This window comes from Schistocerca piceifrons, chromosome X (genome assembly GCF_021461385.2).
Source record: "Schistocerca piceifrons isolate TAMUIC-IGC-003096 chromosome X, iqSchPice1.1, whole genome shotgun sequence".
Classification (NCBI taxonomy): domain Eukaryota; kingdom Metazoa; phylum Arthropoda; class Insecta; order Orthoptera; family Acrididae; genus Schistocerca; species Schistocerca piceifrons.
The window spans coordinates 46,346,153-46,367,216 of record NC_060149.1 but is presented as its reverse complement, the minus strand read 5'-3'; the positions used below and the strand labels follow the sequence as shown (position 1 = coordinate 46,367,216).

General features: G+C 43.0%; 1 protein-coding gene and 1 pseudogene across 1 annotated transcript in view; one reads left to right on the top strand and one right to left on the bottom strand.

The window, feature by feature from the left end:
• The window catches only part of LOC124721708, a 1,090,650-nt gene that overhangs the window by 959,721 nt on the left and 109,865 nt on the right, over window positions 1–21,064 (bottom strand). The window lies entirely within an intron of this gene.
• On the top strand, window positions 8,639–8,756 carry LOC124723496 (annotated as a pseudogene).

The window sequence follows — 21,064 nt, the reverse complement described above, 5'->3', positions numbered from 1 at the left end:
TATCTCGTCACTGCAGAACTCAAAAATTTCTGTATACAGAAGGCAATTTCCCAACTAACATACTCATTCACTGACTCATCATCGCCCAGCCCAAACCACTAAGGATATAAACCTGAAATTTGTAGAAAGTGTTGATTTTATACTGGAGGCGTCTTTTATGAAGTGACTTTTTCCAAAGCTCTAGAGGAGTGAAACAGCGGCGGAAAGGTTTTTCTTAAAGAAAGATGTCACTATTAAGACAATTTGGAAGCTAAAACTATGAGAAACGATATTTGGTTTCTCGGCCAGAAATAAAGAAATAGGTGTTCCAGCAGTTTTTGAAATATAATTCATTGAATCATCATCGTGCAGCCGAAACAACTAAGGATAGAACTTGAAATTAGGAAAGCATGTTGGTAGAATATAGTAAGCATCATTTAAGAAGGGACTGTTCAAAATTACGCTCCTAATGTTTTGAAATATCTGATCAAAGGCCCTTTGAAAATACGTCGCTATTAAGCCAGTTTTGAAACTAGAACTATGAAAATTGGTATTTGGTTTCTCGGCAGAATCAAGGAATACCTGTTTCAGAATTTTTGTAAATTCAACCACTGAGGGTGTAAAACAGGGGATGAAAATTTTTGAGAAAGTATTTCGTTTAGTTAAGAAAATTTTAAAGATAAATCTAAGAAAACTGGTTTTTCAATTCTCGGTTAGATATTAAAAAAAAAATGTGTTTTGTGACGAAGTTTGTATGGAAATGCTACCACAAGAACCCAAAAAGGATTATTAATAACAGTCTCCCAAAATCGCTTTTTGATCAGAAGAACATTCGGCAAATACCATGCTTCTATGACCGTATTTAGGATGAAAAGCTTAGAGGATGCTGAAATTTGTGAACAACATAAAAATTTGATTAAAGAAAAACAAAAAAAATGCCGTACAGACCACACAGTCTACGCGAGCGAAGCAGAGGGTACTAAGCTACTTTAAGTACAAAATAAGAATGAAAAAAGGACATTACACGTTTGTATATAGGCAACACTTGATTCGTTGATGCACTTTTTTTCTGTCACCTCTGATAACCTCGCCACTGAGCGCCCATAAGCTCAAACATCGAAACCAGTCTTCCTGAAGTTGAAATTATTTACAGGGTGACAATTATTGAACTATATGAAATAAAATCGTCACAATTTCTGCATGGTTTGCGTTAGGACGTTGAAACTGCGCGTTTGGCCGCAGGACATTATTGGAACTAGTATGCGGATGTATGATTTGGTTTAGTGACGAAGCCCAATTTCATTTGGATGGGCTCGCCAATAAGCGAAAGTGGCGCATATGGGGGACTGAGAATCCCCATTTCGAGATCGAGAAGTATCTTCAACCTTAACGGACGACTGTGTGGTGTGCAATGTCCAGTCACTGAATAATTGGAGCAATATTCCTTGATGACACGGTGACTATCGAACGGTACGTGAAGGTTTTGGAAGAAGATTTCATCATCATTATACAAAGTTACCCTGATCTCGTTAAGGTGTTGTTAATGAAAGACGGGGCTCGACCCCATCGAAGGAAGAGAGTTTTTGATGTCTTGGTGGAGCAGTTTCGGGACCGCACTCTGGTTCTGGGGTACCCAGAGACCACTGGCATGGGCCTCGATTCACCGCCATATTCTCCGGATCTGAAGACATGTGACTCCTTGCAGTGGGTATTAAAGACAAGATGTACAGCAGTTTTTCACACTGGACTCGCATTCGGGAGGACGACGGTTCGAGCCACCGTCCGGCCACTCTGATTTTGGTTTTTCGTGATTTCCCTAAATCGCTTCAGGCAAATGCCGGCCGGGATGGTTCCTTTGAAAAGGCACAGCCGATTTCTTTCCCCATCCTTCCATAAAGCGATGGGACCAATGACATTGCTGTTTGGTCCCCTCCCTCAAACCAACCAACCAAGCAGAAAGTCATCGACAGCATCGATGTTCCGACACTTCAGCGGACCATGCTGAATTTCGCTATTCGTCTGCCCCACATCAGCTCCAATCATGACAGCCGTATCGAACATGTCATAACCCAAATCCGAATATCTGTAGTGACGGTTACACGTTGAATAATGTGTGTGCACGCCGTAGTTTGTAAGTAATTCAAGTTTTTGTATATATAGTTCAATAACTGTCATCCTGTATTTGTGTTGTAATAACAACCTGCGTTAAATCGTACATATGAGAAAAAGCAAGAATGAAAGATTCAATTTACGTTATCAAAGTCTGCAAATAAACATCTATGCCGAAACCATCTGATGCAGAATGGACGACATTTTATACGTTTATTACTCGGTACATAAGGTGGCAGATTGTAGGCCTCTACACGTGCCCTTATATTCTTTGGTGAAATATGCGGTGCGTCAGCAACTCCGTCACAATATCATACTGACTAAATTGGTCGGTTACAGTGTTAAGCGAACGCCTCTGATTTCCTACAACTCCATTCTTTAACCAGAAAGTAACACAGCATTGAAGAACCGTCCACAAATGTAAAGAGTTCTTCGAACTGAGTTCAATTCCAAAATAGGTAAATTTTCGAAGTATGGGTTCCACCACTCGTTGTTACGCAGTCGAAGGGACTGGACCGTAAATCGATTAATTAAAGGTATACCGCTGCTGGATGTAAAAGAGTACTATACGCAGAAGCTTGAGATGATATGCGAAGCTAGAATCCACGCGTCGCTCGTCGCTACATCACGTGCGCTGTACTGCTCCACTGAAAAGGAGTTTTCGGGATTGCCGGACTCCGGTGCTGCGTGTTTAGATGGTCGCGCAGACTTTCACGTGGAGCTGTCACAACTCAGGCCTACAGAGAAGGCATTCGTTATGAACGTATTCACTGTAACACAAGGATAAAAATGATTATTATTTTACAGTGTAATAGTTCGTATTAGATAAAACTACATTAAACAGTAAAATATACAGTACACAGAGTGGGCAGCTTGACTTTCCTATCCGGGACGTACTGAGAAAATCCGGGATGCATTCAGGAAACATCTTTCAGCACGCAGTCCTCTTCTCTATACCCTATAACCGCTGAGACCAACTTGACAAGAATTGTGGCACTTACTTCCATGCCTCTCTTAGACACCATCCCCATTGCTCCATGTTCGTTATTGGTTCAGAGTTGAATTATATTATGTACTGGGATAAGTTATGCATTATCCAACAAAAGTATATATCATTTACATTCGAAGCATCATCTAATTATGAACAGAAATTGTTTTGGTGGTAGGCTGTCTCGCAGTTTATCTTTGTTGGATGAGGCCTTTACACTTCGGCTGAAATCCCATAGATGGGACACACAACTAACGGAATATTTATAAGTTCGTCAGCTGTACAATATATCTGAAAGATAGGGATTCTGATTTTATAGTTTCAAGTAAGTATGGGCAGTGGAGAAGGCAGTCTACCAGTATCCGCAATAGACTGCTTTTAAGCCCCAATACGTACTTAGGGAATTTTGCTGCCATCGTTTCCCTGTAGTCATTCAGCAGTTTAATGAAATGATTTCTATGAAAAAGCCAATTAATTAACTTTTAAAAATAAAGTGTATTACGGCCAAAATTCTGCCAAATATACGACAGTGATTTTCAGTAGCGCATGTAAAAAATCTTGGCGTAAGGGGACGTGATTAAAAGTAAAGTACAATCATAGTTGCAAGGCCACTATCAGTAAGCTGGAGCTTGTCAGCGTATTTGAAAAAAAAATGGTTCAAATGGCTCTGAGCACTATGGGACTTAACTTCTAAGGTCAGCAGTCCCCTATAACTTAGAACTACTTAAACCTAACTAACCTAAGGACATCACACACATCCATGCCCGAGGCAGGATTCGAACCTGCGACCGTAGCGATCACGCGGTTCCAGATTGTAGCGCCTAGAACCGCACGGCTACCACGGCCGGCAGCGTACTAGCACTTAGCCTTCCATTAGGTGTTGAAATTGTGAGTCACGTCGAATTCCGTATAACCACAGGAATATTTGCAGGGATTTTATTGCAACCAAATTGATTGTTAAATAGTATGTACGCTGCTGCCAGCTGTCTAATTTATGAAACATGCTCAAGCTCCGTCTCTAATGACCACGTCTTTGACGACTCGTGGTAATTTGAGAACGAACTATAATCCAGTCGTCAAATTGTTAACTAGTTTTGTTAGATAATAGTTTTAGATACTAGCCCACGAACTCTGATGCCAAGTGGATGTTCATACAGACGTTCACCGTGTTAATATCGCATTAGAAAGAACATTGCGGTTATAGAATAATTTTTAAATGTTGCGAGGATGTGTATAAAAAGAGACCTAGTAGCAGATGTGTGGGACGAGCGGCCAGAGTGATGAAGGCAGCGCGGAAGTCGCCGCGTAGTAATCGAGATTATCGCTGTCGACGCCGCGCGGCGAGAATTTATTCTACGCCGGGCCTGGTGACTAAAGCTGGCGAGCGCGGCCCCCCTACAAAGGCCGTATCACGGACGGATTACGCTCGAAAGCTGTTTTATGTGACGATTAAGTTGTGCCCGCTCGCGCCAGGGGCGAGTTATTTCCACATGAGCGCCGGTGTCACGTTTCTCACAACACGGCACGCTGCGCCTCTCGAGCCTGCGTTAAAAGTCGGACTGCCATGCGGTCGCCCTGCAACAGTTGTGAAATTTCCTACTTCTCTACGACTCTCGTGCTGCTACAATTCCTTTGAGACGGCGTCCCGAAGCTGACTCCGAAGCGAGCACGCTGCCACCTTCACTCGCCTCTGCTTCTTCTTCAGGAACCTCATACTGATGTATGTTTTTTCAAGCCACACACGGTTAGAATGTCAATCCCGAGAACAGAAAAATATTCTGTTCTCACATTGGTACTCCGATGGCAGCAACTGTCCGAACTTGAGTGACGATATGCGTCGAAAACTTTTGAATGATAATGATGATGATAGAATTATTTGGGCGCACAATATCGAGATGTTTAGCGGCCATACTGACATCGTAGGTTACGAATGTCGTGAACAATAACTAAAAGTGTTAAAAATTATGTTGCAACGAACATGTAAAATATTTATTAGAATTTATTACGTGAGACAGCTTGCTTCTTATAATTTCATAAGAATTTGCACAAAAGGGAGGACAGAGCTCAAAGAGAAGCTATTGCGATGCTGTAGCAGATGATTATGGACGGTTGACTGCTAAGTCACTAACAGGTGAACCAGGCATTCTGCAACACATTGGAAGATTCTACTTAATGGGTTATGCTGGAGTTTGCACAACTCACAATACTTTAAAACCTTTACCACATTTTTCTCAGCAGCAGCAGGAAAAGGGGCCACAAACTGCACAAAGGGTGTGGAGCAAGAAGTCACTCTTCACAAGAGATCTACAGAGGTGGGTCAGTGCCACTTCACCCTCTATCCGTGACGGGAAGGGAGATCACCACGGCTGGACAGTTAGTTACTAAGAACACAGCTTATTTCCCAACACTTCAATTCAAGTGGCTTATGTCCTTCTAACGTAACGTTGAGCAAACGACTCGCAGGAATTTCTCTGAAGTATATGTTTCAAAAACAATTTTATAAAATTGTACGTCCCTCAGAAACTTCCAAGACTGCAGTGTCAGCTTCGTCACTTCCCCCGATTCCACCACGCTGAGGTATCCAGCAGAATACTATTTCAATAATCTGGTCATGCGGATGAACAATTTACGGATCATCTCTAGCAATTTGTTTCCTGGGTATATCCGTGCAGTCACTTAAATATATCGTAATAATATGGGTGGATGATCAGGAGGCTATAAAATTATTCCTGCTGCTTTCTGTGGCCGGTGCCCTACAGAACGAGTTACCACGACGAGATTTGGTCAACCACCGTCGCTGTGCTCGCTTTCAGCACGCTCAGTGGCGCACGTGCACAAATTTCAGATCGAAAAACTACACACACACACACACACAAACACACACACACAGATCTGGGAATTAGGAGGATCATTTCCCTTACACCAATTTCAATGATATTTTGTATAGCCTTCCGGAATAATATTACCTGACTGCTGTACAAGTTCCACTTCCACAATTGCGATAGTTTATGATGTATTGTTAATATCTGCAGTCACTTCTCCTTAGTTGCTGCAACAATTATGTTTATATTACAGATAAGAAAAATTCTGTCGATATCATGCGAATGTATTTCTTCCCTTTCTTGTGTCTTTGTCCCACATCGGCGCAGGGTCGACATGGCTGTGAACGGATTTGGAATGGTCAGTTTACGGAGTGGCCGGATGCACTTCCGGTCTCCACTCCATTAGACCCACGGAGGGAATATGTGCACCCCTGCTATAGGTGTGCAGTATTAGTCGTGTAGAAGTGAGCGAAAGTGTTCAAAGTGTTCGCGAATCGTACAACTGACACGGAATTTCTGAACCAGCCATAGTAGACTGTGGGACACCGCCTAAAAACCGCAACCATATTGGCCGCCACGCCAATTCTCGTAGTTAATGTGCCGGTACCGGCGCAAGTTCCCGTCCCGGAAGCAGTGCTTAACGCGCACGGCTATCCGCGCGGGTATTACAAGTGAAAATAATGGTATATATCAATCATGTTTCGTCTATTCATGCTAAAAATCCGCAGTAGTATAAGTTTCAGGTCACATTCATGCAGCCATTTGTTGTTCTGTATGTTAGACTGAGGAGCCAAAGAAACTGCCACACTTGCATAATACCGACTAGGGCATCAGCGAGCAGCCGGAAGTGCCGCATCACTACCTGGCATGGACTCGACTAATGTATGAAGTAGTGTTGGAGGCATCTGACGCCAGGAATCCTGCTGGGGTGTCCATTAATTCGTAAGAGTACGAGGGGGTTAAGATCTCTTCTGAACAGCACGTAGCAAGACATTCCAAACATGCACAATTATGTTTATGTCTCGGGAGTTTGGTGGCCAGAGGAGGTGTTTATGCTCAGAAGAGTGTTCCTGGAGCCACTTTGTAGCAATTCTGGACGTGGGAGTTTCGCATTGTTCTGCTGGAATTGCCCAAGTCCGTCGAAATGCAAAATGGAAATGAATAGATGCAGGTGATTAGACAGGATGATTACGTTCGTGTCACCTGTCAGACTCGTATCTAGACGTAACAGGGGTCCCATACCACTCCAACTGCACACGCCACACACCATTACAGAGTCTCCACCAGCTTGAACATTCCCATGCTTACGTCTGGGTCCATAGATTCATGAGGTTGTCTCCATATCCGTAAACGTCCATCCGCTAGATAGAATTTGAAACGATACTCGTCCTACCATGCAACAAGTTTCCATTAATCAATAGTCCTAAGTCGGCGTTGACGGGCCCATGCGAGGAGTAAAGCCTTGTGCCATGCAGTCATCAAGGGTACACGAGTGGGCCTTCTGGTCCAAAAGCCAATATCGACGATGCTTCCTTGAATGGTTACCACGCTGACACTTGTAGATGGCCCAGTATTGAAATCTGCACCAGTTTGCGTAAGAGTTGCAGTTCTGTCACGTCGAATAATTCTCTTCAGTCGTCGTTGGTCCTGTTCTTGCAGGATTTTTATTCCGGCTGCAGTGATGTCGGAGATTTGATGTTCTACCGGATTGCTGATATTCACGTTAGACTCGGTAAATGGTTCAAATGGCTCTAAGCACTATGGGACTTAACATCTGAGGTCATCAGTCCCCTAGAATTAGAACTACTTAAACCTAACTAACCTAAGGACAGCACACACATCCATGCCCGAGGCAGGATTTGAACCTGCAACCGTAGCAGCAGCGCGGTTCCGGACTGAATCGCCGGAACCGCTCGGCAACAGCGGCCGGCACACTCGTTAAATAGTAGTACGAGAAAATCATCATTTCATCGTTACCTCGGAGCTGCTGTGTCCCATCGCTCGTGTGCTGCCTATAACACCACGATCAGACTCACTTAAATCTTGATAACCTGTCATTGTGGCAGTAGTAACCGACCTATGATCTGCGCCAGACACTTGTTGTGTTACAGAGGCGTTGCTGACTGCAACGTCGTATTCTGCCTCTTTGCATATCTCTGTATTTAAATACGCATGCCTATATCAGTTTCTTTGGCGCCTCAGTGTAAATGAAAATAGTACAGGTTTCTTCCAATTTATATATCACATTTAAACATTTCTCTGTACAAAATCTATAATGTAGCAGAGCACACATGTTCTTGCTCACACGCTTTACGGCTGTGGGCAAGGACATGCGCTGTGCACAGTACGGCTCATGTGCAGAGAAATGTTTAAATGAGACACATAAAGTGGAAGAAACCTGTACGATGTGCATTCAGTACATACAGAACAAAAAGGAGAGCACGAACAACATTACATGGATACCAGTGAGAATGCCTATCATGATTAGGCGAAATATATTTGGTATGCACAAATAAAGTCAGTCGAAAATGACAGGATTTATCCTATCTATATGATGAAGCATAGGTTTCTGAGATGTTAAAAATTACATAAAAACGTACACTGTATAACTAGCAATACAGGCATCACGTGACATGTTAATAAACTTTTGTCAATACAGCAGAGACAGACATAAATTAAGTACTTTGTTGCTAAACAGTTAACTGAACAGTATTTTGTTAATAAAACTATAAGTTAGGCAGGCAACGGCCTTGCCGCAGCGGCTACACCGGTTCCCGTGAGATCACCGAAGTTAAGCGCTGTCGGGCGTGTTCGGAACTTGGATGGGTGACCATCCAGGCCGACATGCGCTGTTGCCAATTTTCGGGGTGCACTTAGCCTCGTGATGCCAATTGAGGAGCTACTGGACCGAATAGTAGCGGCTTCGGTCAAGAATACCATCATAACGACCGGGAGAGCGGTGTGCTGACCCCACGCCCCTCCAATCCGCATCCTCCTCTAAGGATGACACGGCGGTCGGATGGTCCCGGTAGGCCACTCGTGGCCTGAAGACGGAGTGTTTAAGTTAGGCAGTGTTTTCGGTTTCAAGCAATAGTTACTATCTTTAGTTGTTTGACACTAATATATTTATTAAGTATGCTTCCAGAGAGAGTGAGGGGGTTAATATAGCGTTTATGTGGTGTACGACTCTTGGATTTTGTTAATAATTGATGGTGAATGAATGAGTGAATCACTTTGTGTGATCATGTAGTTAGTCACGCATGTGCCATGAAATATTCGTTGTGGAGTAGTCAATTTAGATATTATATAAACGAAATCTGTACTTCTCTCCTCAAGGCAAGAAAATATGGAGTTGGTTTGAATTTATTTTGCTTTTTGAAGATTACTAACTTTTTGCATATTATTAGCTTCAATTTGGATCTGAGGAATGTTCAAGAAAGAAAATTACCGCGCTATCCGGGAAGAGCGATGACCCTTCCGGATATCCAGGCAATTTAACGTAACACTTCCGTGATTCTGGGAGCGGCGCCGACCCCGGATCGAAGGAAGAAAGGAAGATTAGAGTTTAACGTCCGGTCGACAGCGTGGTTGTTAGAAGCAGAACACAAGATCGGATTGCGAAGGGATAAGGAAGCAAATCGGCCAAGCCCTTTTCAAAGCAACCATCCCAGAATCTGCTTAGATCCATTTAGGGCAATTACGGAAAATCTAAGTCTGTGTGGTCGGACAGGGATCTGAACGGTTCTGCTCCGGAGAGAAAGTGCAGTGTGCTAACCACTGCGCCACCTCGCTAGTTAACACACCGGCGGATAATTGACGAAGGTCGGTGTGTAACCATCCTGGATATGACTTCTAGGCCACGCCAGACGAGGTGAATATGAGGCTGGTAACCGCATTCCGCCGCATTCACACGACTCTAAAACAATTACAAAAGGATCCCTCACTTTCACATGGGATACCAGTTTTAGTACACAAATTCAGACTTGGGGAAAGGATGGCTACTGGAAGGGCATCAGGCCATCCTCCACCACAAACATTGCCAAATCCAATAATGAACATGCCGGTCGGTGAAGATACGGGATAAAAGCGAGGAAAATGAAGCTCCCCGAAGGGATCTGAAGCTGACTGGCCACAGTAGGTTCCAAACAATGAGAGAAGAGAGAGAGAGTGCGTTCTGCAAGCGGATGGAAATTGCTCGCACACTTCTCAAGGAGTTCGGTTCCAGCTATAGTAGACCGAGGAAGCGTTGCCTGGTCTTTTAGTAGTTACATAAATCTGTTTTAATTAGCTTTTCCTGAGAAACTGTGTAATCCGTAAATGGACGATATCTGTTGTATATGGCCATTCCGTATGCTTGGGGTTTTTACTGAAAATTGGCACTTTTTCTCGGCGGACCGAAATATAGCAAATGTAGCATCGAATGTGAAAAACTTCAGTGAACTGTTTATTATTGGACGTGCAGACTTACTGACTGACAATGTGTGCACTTCCAAACTCTTTATTTACTGGATAAGGTTGTGGTTCTTTCGACAGGACTATTAAGCATACTCTGGCTACTAGTATGAGAATGTGCTGTTTGAATGAACAGAATAGCAAAACCTGTGACCCAGTATTTGTTTGTACATCTGTAATTGTGACGGACGTGGTAGCAGAACCTATATCGCTGGAGTGATAATACAACACAGACGGTTTAGTAAAGAACTCGTCAATTTAGTAGGTTTAGTCGGACCTGATACAAAGGATCTTCTTGTCCGTTATATGGCAGAGTAATTTATGTACGCCGCTGTCACCTATAGTAAAGCCAGTCTATTATACAAAGTTTATGGGTGGAGTCACATTACACGTCGCTTCATGGCATGCAGTGATTTTAAGGAGCTCACTGGAGTCAGTGAATAAATTCCATGAAAAGAGAACGACGACACGCCGCCGCAGTAGGGCACTAAGGGAATCGGAGCAAATGAGAAAACCCTTCCCTCTCTCGCGTCTCGTCTGCTCCAGTGCTTTCAGAGTCACGTACAAAACCTTTTTCAGTGGTCACTGATACCCTGCGTAGTTTTACTCTTTTAACGATATATACAAAGTCAGTTCGATCGACACTGGATCCCAAAAATTACAACGATTCACAAAACTACAGTAACCCAGTAAAACTACACCAATCACCACTAAAATTGAGCATAACTTTATTATGAAAAGCTAAGAGATAGACGCCCACCGACGACCGATTTTTCAATTTATGCAGTGAAAAAAAATAGTATATGATTTCAACTATGGCCTCTCATAATGTAGCAGCCCACAAGATGATGTCGTATTCGTGTGTGTGCAGGAAGTTTCATGTAGGTCGTAACGCGCTCACCTCCACTCTTCGAGCCATTCACATATCCAGGAAACTGTTGCATGGGCTCGTAACTTCGTTAACAGTCTGGAGTGGGGCACCGAGTCAAATGTGTCCGGAAATCAAGAAACACGGAAACTACCTGTTGTCCTTCATCCATAGTTGTTAGTATATCATGTGTGAAAAGGCAATCTGAATTTCGCGCGAGTGATACTTCCTAAAACCATGTTGACTTGTGCACAGAAGCGTCTAGGTATCAAGAAAATTCATTATATTCGAACTGAGAATTTGGTCAAGGATTCTGTAGCAAACCAATGTTGAGATGAGATACTGGACTATAATTTTGCAGATCTGTTATTTTACCCTTCTTATATACAGTAGTCACCTGTGCATTCTCTCAGTCGCTTGAGACTCTGGACTGGGCTTGAGATTTGTGATAAATACAGGCTAAGTAAGGAGCAAGTGCAGTAGGGAACACTTTATAAAACCAAGCTGGGATTGCACTTGGACCTGGCAATTTATTAGATTTTAATTTATGCAGTTGTTTGTCTACGCAATGGATGCTTATTGCTATATCGTCTATACGGCATAGTGTAATGGAGATACTTTTGTATGAGTCTCAACCGTATACGATTTCTTAAATGCAAAATTTAAAAGTTAGGGTTTTGTTTTCCTATTTTCAGATGACCTATCAGTTGTCTGGTCAGCGAGTGACTGGGTGGAAGTCTTCGATCCGCTTTGCGATTTTACATAGGGCTATATTTTTCTCTCGTTTTCGGTGAGATCTTTTGCTAACCATGGTGGTGGTAGCTGCTGTTTGCTTCGCGCATATCTCTTTTCACACACCCGTGAAATCCTAGTAAACCTTACCTGTCGTCTTTTTCCAGCTTTCTTTTGAATTAAGACTGCAACAGCCTTTCCTTCCTCAGCATTTTCAGAATTTCGTTTTTTCCGTGTTTAATCAACTTACTAGGCACATAGTTCTCCAGCTCACGATTTATAATCTGTTTAAACTTTGCCCACAATCCCTCTGCCTCTATCTTACAGGAACAAAGTGACGTCAGTTCGCTGTCTAAGTGAGATACTAACAACCGCTTATCTGCTCTTTCTAAGAGAAACACTCTCCTACCCCTCTTGACTAATTTATTAATTTTCGTAACCGTAGTTGCTATAATGACATCACGATCGCTAATCCCCGTCTCCATACTGACGCTGTCGATGAGGTCCGTCTTGTTTGTAGCTACGAGGTCAAAGATATTTCCATTGCGTTTCGGCTGCCGAAATACCTGTTCATGGGAGCTTTCAGAAAAACATGTTCAGAAGTACTTCGCAAGAATGTCTGTCTGTACTCCCCGCAATGAATCCATAGACGTCCCAGTCTATACTGGGTACGTTAAAGTCGCTCCCAACTGGCATTGCGTGAGCTGGATATTTAAGCGCTACTGAATGCAGACTTTCTTTGAATTACACTGCCACAGGCCAGTGACCGATAAAAACATTTAACAATTAACTTGATTCCACCTAGGCCTGTTATACGCAACCAGATAACTTCACTATCACACTCTACTTAGACCCTAGAATCAAACGTAACTTGGTAGCAAACTGAACGAATCATAATTACACTACTACTAAGTAACCAGCCACCGGGTACTGCCCTTGCTTTGAACCAAAATACTAAGAAGGTATGCCTGAACAATCTCTGAAAATTTGTCGTTGGGATTCTCGTTCACCCTGTATACAGCTGTCATTATGCTCAGATTTTATACGTTCCCAGACCCAACTAGCTCCATTATTACATCAATATGCTTAAGGAAACCCAAACGTACCATATGCAACTCAAACGAAGGTAATGATACTCAAGCGTAGTGACGATATTTCAGTTTGTTTACTGCTTTTTTGTGATGAAGAAGTATGCTGGTGTTCCACCTTCTTCAGACAAGTTAGGAAACTTGATGAATACATAAAAATAATCTTTCACCATGAATCCCGGGACAAAGAAATGGGCAAGTAACATTATGTTACAGGGGCAATGTTATTACCAACTGAACTTTCCAGGCACGTTAGTACTTAAGTCTGCAACTTTTTCTCTCATACGTTCCCAACTGTGTAGCCACTCTCCTGGATAGCTTGCTGGACTAGTACCACTGGGAATAAACTTTCCTCCTTCCGAAAATTTCATTACAGTGTTCCCTCTGCCACAGAAGAAAACATTTATTTTAAGTACAGTTCACAGGCTACCATTACATCGTCCTCTGTCACAACCATTTGTTCCTCCCGTTAAGTCTTTGAGCGACGCTCTGGCATATTGAAGCTTTAGGCACAATTGGCTGTAAGTGAAATACTCAGTTGGTGAGACCTTCGTCCAATACTGGTAATAGTTTGTGTTCGAATTCTGATCGTGTACAGTTTTAACCCACAAAGAGTTTTCATATGTGGGTATCTGGAAGTGGCAATGTATTCAGAGTAACTTAGTCGGAAATGAATGACTGATGATGCCGCCACTTCTACACTTCATTCAAAGGTTTCATTACCTCTTCTCAGCCCGTATATTAATAGTGGTAAAATTAATCTAGTGGCAAGTCAGGTGTCATTATAATAGTTATCTTTCGAGTTAATTCACACAGTAACATTTAGTATTCGGTAGCAACAATCGCATGAAAATCAATTACATTTTCAAATTTGTCAAGGCTCTACATCGCAGCATAAAATTGGATGCTATATTTTCTTGACTCTCACAAGCCCTTGACCATATATCGAATCATAGTTTACTGCATTGAAACATGACACATGTACTTTAATATCAGTCGGCTGGGGAATGTTTCGACAGACACTAACACAGTTTTAGCTCTATAGATGTTGAAAAGCGCATAAATCTAGACTGAAAGTTAAATTATTACAGACAGTGGATGGATTACTCGGTGTTATAAAAGTGGATAACAGGTGAGCGTACTTTGCTGACGGTAAAGTTGGTATATATGAGATTCGGTAGCGAGAAACGTATTACAAAATACAGAAAATATACAGAGAGAAACGTGTACTGCAGTGAGTTACGGTTACAACGTAAAGAGTGCGCAGAATAAAGATGAAGGTCGACAAAAAACTTCTGAAAATAGCTACAAATACGCAGGAAAATGTCGTGGATTTCGTTTAGAGCGAATAAAGATGATAAGCACCATTCAGCTTACTGAAACTGTGGGAACTGGGAAAAGTTATCATGCTTCGTATGAATGCCGGTTTCGAAATAATATCCCTGTTGATATGTGTTAGAACGTAATTTTCTTCTCTCATTGAATTGTAACACTAAAATAACATAACTAAGTTTTTGCTTTGAGGATAAAAATGGCTTTTCTACTACCAAACTGTTGACGATTCCATTAAGAGCAGAAAATAAAACGGTGACTCGCGTAGTTTAAAGGAGTAACATCTGACGCGATCAAACATTGACTATGACATAAAATCGTTGTCTGTGTTGTGTATGCAATTCAGCCGTTTATAGATTAAAGTCCAGGCTCTAGCCCTGAGTTGCCAAGCTCTAAAACACTCCTAACGAATGAATTACACCGTTTGTGGTGAATGAAGAGTAATTCTATCAAAGGATGGAGTAAATGAGATGCACGACTGTTACAGGAAACTCGAAATCCAGCATTGTTCCTTGTTCAAAGCTGGTTACTTAATTATCGTCACTGACAGTGTGTGCTTTTATACCAAACAAAAAGATGCTTCACTGGAGACAAACTCGTCCATAGGATGAATGCACTTGAATACTGAGGAAGTAAATGCCTTTTCAATTTGGCTTTCACATCTATCAAAGCTTGCTTTGTGAATGGGGATGACGCATCTAACGCCTTTGATCAGTATACTGCGTTAAGCCGTACGTCCCCAAGTGACTGCTGTATCAGCGTTGATCAGAATGAGGGATAGAAGGAAAGTAACAACATATCAGCTCAGCAGAAACGCTTCAACACACCAATAAAGAAACGTTCTCGCCTGCGTAACAAGTCGACATCTGATAGTACGGTAACTTGAAAGGTCTTTCTAAAGAATAGAGACGCTTAGGAAGTTATAGGCAAGGCACACATTTCAAGCAATTTTATATGACCTGTTGTTGCATTCATGATTTAATAAATATCTAATTATAATGAGAATTTTGTTTTAGAGGGGATACAGTATGAGAATATTTTTCAGTTTCTTTAGTTACAGTTAATACTAATATTTTTCAGTTTCTTTAGTTACAGTTAATACTAGTGGGAAGCTATTTCATTCTAATGAAGAATTAACTGTTGTATATTACAGCGAAATAAATAAAACCTCATTGTAGTTTAACCTAATGGAAATGTTATGAATGAGCAAGGCAAGAAGTATTACGTCGTGCTCTTAACTCGGGCGGGAATGCGAAGTGTCACACAGGTGAAGGAATCATACATATAAATTATTCAACCAAAACACATCACGCCTTTCTAGTCAGATGAAACGATGAGACTAATTTCACTTGAGAATTCTCTGACGGGATGTCTACTCCTACACTATTCACCTGAGAATAACAGAAATAAAAGAAGGTAGCCAACTGTCATCATGATCTTAAAAACTTATACGCATAAAACACCGTTCAATGTTTAATGATATACCGTGAAGTATGACTCTTTTGGTGTTTGGCGTAGCTGCAGACAGTGATGTGTTTCGAAACACTGCCCATTTCGAAACAAATTATACATCTAAGACTCGGAGACATTTCCATCAGGTTGAGAAAAGGATGCATTTGTTCTGATATTTTCGTGAACTTGTCATTGAATGAAAGGCATATTAATTACTGTTAAAACTGCGGAACTACGTATTGTAATTGAAAATGAACAAGTTTAGTAGGTTACACGGATGTTGGTTATACAGGGTAAGTAATGATTTGTAGACAGTCTGGAAGAAAATAGATTTGGTGAGTAATTTTGTTGACCAAAGATACTCAGCGAACTGCTTCCTCAGAGCATGCAGCTTACATGCTTTAGCTCTAGGAAAATTTTAACCAGGTTCGGCACGTATAGAAAATGTTTATTAATGCTACACAGTGGTACTAGCGTACCCAAAGAAAGTGTACTTTTTCTCCTAACTATTTCAACTACATGTCTGACTACATCATTACATTTTGCGATCATTTCTTTGAGAAATAAAATAAAATCATTAGTTAATAGAGGCAGTAAGCAAATCATTAACTTATTTTTTTGGGATATACGGACTGTAAGTAAATAGTCGCTTATATTCGGCTTTCCCGGTCTGAATTACAGGTACTGAATGAATACATTCAATTCTAACGTACGTCAATTCTCAATATAACTTTTGTCACTGCACGTCTTTGCAACATCAGATTTGTAATTCCTTTGCTGGACGTAATATACAGTACTGCCAAAGCGAGCTTTCTTAAGTATGTAGCTTTGTGTTTTATTTCTTCCTTCGTAGTGTTTTGTGGTCCATTCTATAGAACCACAGAAATTATTCCAGAAATATCGAAAACGTTATAAAAGAGTCTCCTAAACTAACACTTTATCCTTACAGCCGTGGGATATACAGGGTGTTTCACTAAATGTGCTTGACTCTGTAAGTTACGAAGTAATAGGCGTCGGAAATATTTATTGCTGTAGGTCACCATAAGAAACCATACACTGCCTGCGGAGCGATGAACATAGTTTATTGTGTTATTAACCAAAGAGTTACAGCAAAAAGATACAAATTTTTAAATGGAACAATAGTTGTTTCTATCACGCACTGCAATTAGTATAAATAAATTTAAATTATAGTCCTATCACTTTTAGTTTGGGACCTACAACCCTTCAAAGTTTCAAGGCGGCACGCTTTTGCTCCTTTACAGAGGAAGGCTGTAGGCGCTTTTGAGTCAAATATCAAACTTCAGTTACTCCGTTTCGAAAGAGTGATCCTTTAGTTGTGTTGCACAGTGCATTTCATAGTGATCTGTGTTGATAACACAAAATGTTTGGTGAATCCTTGACGAGCTCACTTGAAATACATAATGGACTACCGAAGAGTTTACAGAGATAGCTGATTCATGAAGAAAATATTCACAAAGCAGGACATGATTTGTTGGTGAATACCAAAACCCAAATAGATAACTGTATACTGACAGTTAATATTACGGAGTAATTATGCTTTAGTTGCTCTTCTCAATTATGGTGTCGATATAAATGGTTGAATATAAATACGATGTAGGTGAAGAGACGATGAATGTGATAAGGCGCAGAAAGTAATTGAAAGCGCAGAGCTGCGTTGATTGTTGTATCCTGCTCACATAACTACATCATCTATGAAGCAATTATGTCAAAATAGAAATCTTTGTGCGAAATAGAATCTGGTCGATGTTTGACGATGCAAGATGCAAACAGATATAACTGGATGATGGATGTAATGAGGTACCTGCTTCAAAGTCTAGTGTTTGAAAAGATAACCGTAACTGATGGGGCACAGTCGTTACCTTAAAGCGCGAGACTGCAGAATTTACTACCTTTCTAGATGTAGTTTATCGTACATCGTTAGAGCAACTGAGGGTTCTAAGTAACCGGAAAAAGAAGCAAACAAATCCTATTTTCCATAACGGAAATCGGATAGATGCGTATCATCATCATATTATCGTCGTAATCTGATATACACTCCTGGAAATGGAAAAAAGAACACGTTGACACCGGTGTGTCAGACCCACCATACTTGCTCCGGACACTGCGAGAGGGCTGTACAAGCAATGATCACACGCAGGGCACAGCGGACACACCAGGAACCGCGGTGTTGGCCGTCGAATGGCGCTAGCTGCGCAGCATTTGTGCACCGCCGCCGTCAGTGTCAGCCAGTTTGCCGTGGCATACGGAGCTCCATCGCAGTCTTTAACACTGGTGGCATGCCGCGACAGCGTGGACGTGAACCGTATGTGCAGTTGACGGACTTTGAGCGAGGGCATATAGTGGGCATGCGGGAGGCCGGGTGGACGTACAGCCGAATTGCTCAACACGTGGGGCGTGAGGTCTCCAAAGTACATCGATGTTGTCGCCAGTGGTCGGCGGAAGGTGCACGTGCCCGTCGACCTGGGACCGGACCGCAGCAACGCACGGATGCACGCCAAGACCGTAGGATCCTATGCAGTGCCGTAGGGGACCGCACCGCCACTTCCCAGCAAATTAGGGACACTGTTGCTCCTGGGGTATCGGCGAGGACCATTCGCAACCGTCTCCATGAAGCTGGGCTACGGTCCCGCACACTGTTAGGCCGTCTTCCGCTCACGCCCCAACATCGTGCTGCCCGCCTCCAGTGGTGTCGCGACAGGCGTGAATGGAGGGACGAATGGAGACGTGTCGTCTTCAGCGATGAGAGTTGCTTCTGCCTTGGTGCCAATGATGGTCGTATGCGTGTTTGGCGCCGTGCAGGTGAGCTCCACAATCAGGACTGCATACGACCGAGGCACACAGGGCCAACACCCGGCATCATGGTGTGGGGAGCGATCTCCTACACTGGCCGTACTCCACTGGTGATCGTCGAGGGAACACTGAATAGTGTACGGTACATCCAAACCGTCATCGAACCCATCGTTCTACCATTCCTAGACCGGCAAGGGAACTTGCTGTTCCAACAGGACAATGCACGTCCGCATGTATCCCGTGCCACCCAACGTGCTCTAGAAGGTGTAAGTCAACTACCCTGGCCAGCAAGATCTCCGGATCTGTCCCCCATTGAGCATGTTTGGGACTGGATGAAGCGTCGTCTTACGCGGTCTGCACGTCCAGCACGAACGCTGGTCCAACTGAGGCGCCAGGTGGAAATGGCATGGCAAGCCGTTCCCCAGGACTACATCCAGCATCTCTACGATCGTCTCCATGGGAGAATAGCAGCCTGCATTGCTGCGAAAGGTGGATATACACTGTACTGCCGACATTGTGCATGCTCTGTTGCCTGTGTCTATGTGCCTGTGGTTCTGTCAGTGTGATCATGTGATGTATCTGACCCCAGGAATGTGTCAATAAAGTTTCCCCTTCCTGGGACAATGAATTCACGGTGTTCTTATTTCAATTTCCAGGAGTGTAGAATAAGGCACACAAATTGTGAATTTTTAATACTGGAGGTGGAAAACCTTCTCAGTACAAATCAGCAAGGTTGACGCGATCAACAGTCCTGTGAAACTTTCTATGGTCTGTTCTTACACGAGATCTAGAATGGGGCAATTAGCTGCTCTCACGTTGCCGCCGTGCTCCTTGATTTTCGAGAGGCGTTTGCCAGAATAAAGCACTGTTCTCTAGTGGAAAAGATTGAACATCACGGGTTAATTAACCAATTTAGCAATTTTACTTAGATACTTACAGCAAACAAGACGTTTGGCGGTCTTGAGGTAAGCAGTTACGGTACTGGTATACACTGATCAGCCAGATCATTATGACCACCTACCTTATAGCCGGTATGTCCACCTTTGGCACGGATAACAGCGCCGACGCGTCGTGGCTCGGAAGCAACGATGCTTTGCTAGGTCGATGGACGGAATTGACACTATATCTGCACACACAAGTCACCTAATTCCAGTAAAGGGAGCGATGAGCTCTGATGCTATGTTCAATCACATCCCAGATCTGTTCGATGGGGTTCAGATCTGGTGAGTTTGGGGGACAGCACATCAAGTAGGATTCTCAACTGTGTTCCTCGAACCACTCCATCATACATGTGACAAAGCGCATTATCTAGCTGAAAAATGCCACTGCCATCGGGAAACATGGTCGTCATGAAGGGCTGTACGTGATGTGCAACCTATGTACGGTACTCGTTGGCCGTCGTTGTACCTTGCACGAACTCCACTGAACCCATGGACACCCACATGAATGTTTCCCAAGGCAAAATGGATCGGCCGCAAGCTATCTCCGTCCCGCATTACAGGTGTCAAGGAGCTGTTTCCCTGGAAGACGACGGATTCACGTTCTCCCATCCGGACGATGAAGAAGGTATCGGGATTCGTCAGATCATGCAACTCTCTGCCACTGCGATAACGTCCAGCGCCGATGGTCTCGTGCCAATTTCAGTTGCAGTTGCCGATGTCATGGCGTTAACATTGGCATATGCATAGGTCGTCGGCTGCGGAGGCCCATCGCTAGGAGTGTTCGGTGCACTGTGTGTTGATACACGCTTGTACTCTGCCAGCATTAAAGTTTGATGTTAGTTCCGCCACAGTTCGCTGCCTGTCCTGTTTTACCTGTCTGCCCAGCATATGACGGCCGACATCTGTAACGAGGAATGGCTGCCCAACCCCAGGACGTCTGGATGTACGAGGGCAGTTCAATAAGTAATGCAACACATTTTTTTTCTGAAACAGGGGTTGTTTTATTCAGCATTGAAATACACCAGGTTATTCCCCAATCTTTTAGCTACACAACACTATTTTTCAACGTAATCTCCATTCAATGCTACGGCCTTACGCCACCTTGAAATGAGGGCCTGTATGCCTGCACGGTACCATTCCACTGGTCGATGTCGGAGCCAACGTCGTACTGCATCAATAACTTCTTCATCATCCGCGTAGTGCCTCCCACGGATTGCGTCCTTCATTGGGCCAAACATATGGAAATCCGACGGTGCGAGATCGGGGCTGTAGGGTGCATGAGGAAGAACAGTCCACTGAAGTTTTGTGAGCTCCTCTCGGGTGCGAAGACTTGTGTGAGGTCTTGCGTTGTCATGAAGAAGGAGAAGTTCGTTCAGATTTTTGTGCCTACGAACACGCTGAAGTCGTTTCTTCAATTTCTGAAGAGTAGCACAATACACTTCAGAGTTGATCGTTTGACCACGGGGAAGGACATCGAACAGAATAACCCC